The sequence below is a fragment of the Fundulus heteroclitus genome, chromosome 16, assembly GCF_011125445.2.
Source record: "Fundulus heteroclitus isolate FHET01 chromosome 16, MU-UCD_Fhet_4.1, whole genome shotgun sequence".
Taxonomy (NCBI): domain Eukaryota; kingdom Metazoa; phylum Chordata; class Actinopteri; order Cyprinodontiformes; family Fundulidae; genus Fundulus; species Fundulus heteroclitus.
Window position 1 is genome coordinate 1435175 of NC_046376.1, and position 2998 is coordinate 1438172.

The window sequence follows — 2998 nt, forward strand, 5'->3', positions numbered from 1 at the left end:
AACCAGCTTTTGCCATAAGGTTCATGTCTTCACATATATTTTGTTAGATGTGTTTCCTTCTTTCTGCAGTTCTTTATTTTTTACCTTCTAGATAACTCTTGCATTCATTTTTACTTGAAGTCTGTTGCTTGTGTTCTAGTCAGATTACCTCCTTACATTTCTGTCCAGCTCAGTCTGCCACCATCTACTGCAGCCTCAGCCCGTTTACCTTATTCATTCCACCTGCGCTGTGCTCATTAGCCAGCACCTGTGTCACCTGGGACTCTGCCTATTTCTACCTGCCTCCCACAGCCATCCTCTCTCTGCCTGCTAGTCAGAAAGCCACAGAGTGAGTAAGCCATCGTCTGGCTGCATGTTTTGACATAATTACAGGTTTTTGGGGATTTTCCCAGTTTGCCTCTCTGGACACCTCAATGGCTCTCTGACTCTGGACATGACCACGCAATGTTTGTCTGCCTTCTCCTGCTGTGAGCAGCCTGCTCCACTCCGGACATGTTTCTGTTTTTAATTGTTTTATGTTACAGTAAACCTTTAAAGCGCAGCTCTGTGTTTGGCTTGAATCTCGGGTTCTCTGCTGTTCCTGACATCAGGAACTGAACATCTCCAGGGTTGATGCTGACGCTCTCTCCCTAAACACAGACGTCTGAGGCTACCTTCACACTGCAGGTCTTGATGCTCAACTCAGATTATTTATTTTTTGGTAGCTGAAATCAGAATTTAATATTAGTTTTAAATCTAACCGCCATCGTACTTCTGTCTGGATGGTTTTAAGCGACCTTCATGTGCGGCTAACAGAAGGAGACGTCACGCAGCAGTGCGCTCTACTTTGTCTCTGCAGGAGAAATCTGTGGTCAATCAATCTTGCTCAGGGACCCGGAGTGACAGAGTTTTGAACCCCCAACCTTTGGGGGCTGCCACTCCTTTTGCACCATTTATCACCACAGAAATTTCCTGGTGCCGTGAAATGTGTTGGCAACAAAGTGATTAAATGAATGTATGAATGCAGAATGCAAATAATACATGTGTAAGCGTTAGGTGATAAAAAAAAGGTAACTCAAATATACAATAAGTACAAAACTTAGGATGGACTTGTTGACTTTCAGCTGGTGAGGAAAATAAAGCTCTTTAAAAAATCACATTCATGCTCAGTGAAAATCTGAAAATGCCACACAAAGAAATCTCTTCCTGTTGGAAGCCAGGCTTCTTTAATCTGTTTCACAATCAAACAGTGGAAGAGTTTAAATAATGTATATTGTGCAGTGGGCGCCTTAAACTCTCTCATTAGACATATAATTTATAAGTTATATTGATGCTCAGCGGTTAATTTGGGATGTAATGGCTTGATAATCATTTATACCCCAAAGGTAACAGTTCCAGGATGAAAACTTTGACACATTTCTGCTCATTCTGGAGTTTCTCATTGGGCTCCTGGACCAAATGGGTTCTTCACAACTGCTGATCTACAAAAGTTTACAGAGAATAGCCTGAAAATGAGAATCTATCCAGTAAGTAGCAGATGTTTGGATGGAGATGCAGTGGGGTGGGGGTGGGGGGGGGGGGGGGGGGGGGCGGATGGTTGGAGATGACAGAAAGGTGACAGTAGGTCAGACAAGTAAGCAGAATATCATCGTCTGCTTTAAATAGACACACACATCACATCACTGTTGTCTTTTTTAACAATACAATGGTTTTAATAAATTCAGCATCTTGAGTTTATGAAGCTGTCGCTTTTAGCTAAATTTTGCTTAACGTTGAGTTCTGTTTCTTTTTAATCTCTGCATGTTTTACAGGTGCTTGTTTTGCCAGACGTCAAAGACAAATCCCCGTCTAAAAACGGTGGATTATAAAGTTATCGCATCTTAACAGCACAAGTTGTGGAGCCATTAAGCAGATGGGCTGCAGCAGAAGCACACACCTTTCCTGGCTGCTGGGAACAGGAAAAGGAGGCTACAAATGACAAAAACTGACCAAAACAAGGCGTCAGAAAAACATTTTGCAGTTCTGATGAGCTCTGAGTTCAGCAGCATCGTTCAGATGATCAGTTTAACATGAACACCGTGAACGCACGCCTTCATCCTGCTTTGTATCAACAGCTCAGCTTGGCTGTGGTGGATTTGTGGTGTCACCACTTCACAAAGCCTAAATCATCTTAAAATTGTTTCTTTAACATGCCAATGAGTTTACACACTCCTAAACGGGGCATATTTGGGATTTGACAACATTTTCAGACTCATATGAGGCGTTTCATCTTTTCTGACCCAGAGGAACTGAGGAATCTCCAAATTTCCACACAGAAAATTTATAGTTGAAAGTCAGATTATCAATAACAAAAAAACACAATTTTTCTGTCTGTCTGGATAAAATTATAATGCCTGTAGATGAATAACTACTGTGTCTGGCTTCTTTAGTCACATTATGATACGATCTGAACGCGTCACACAAACTTTGGCTTTGGACCAACGCCGTCAACGGTGGGAGTAACCGCCAGCGACCAGCGACCTTACCGTGCCACATTTCTGCCATAACTGTGTCCAAGTGTGAAAACCAACCGCACAATTTGGCTGCAGCAGCAACAACCTGTCAGAAAACCCGTCAGATTCATTCATGCAGCGCTTTTTGAGCAGAAAACGTGCAGAAGGTACAAACAAGTCAGAGATTCAACCTGTTTGGATGCAGAACTCCAGCTAAACACTCATTCTGATGTTTAGCTGGTATTAATGTTTTCTAAAACACATAAAACACAAAATAAAGGGCACATTTTTCAAGGAAATGCCAGAACCTATTTAATACTATTTAATACAGTTTGGAAAACTGTTGGTTTTCTTTCATTGAAGTCCATGGTTTACTTTGGTTTAGCTTCCCAGTACTTTTAAAAAAGCACTGTTGTTGGTTTCTTTAGTCGGTTTATTCTGAATGAAATGTCTTGATTGAGAGAGAAAGGGGAACCAAATTTAAATCCTTCGTGTGAGTGCCCAAAGTTGCTGATTAGAGCTGATTT

At 41.6% G+C, this 2998-nt stretch overlaps 1 long non-coding RNA gene across 1 annotated transcript; it reads left to right on the forward strand.

The window, feature by feature from the left end:
• LOC118566383 lies at positions 1 to 2998 on the forward strand. The gene is made up of 2 exons (XR_004932971.1): positions 1 to 666; positions 1791 to 2998. It is a non-coding gene; the product is annotated as an uncharacterized LOC118566383 (long non-coding RNA).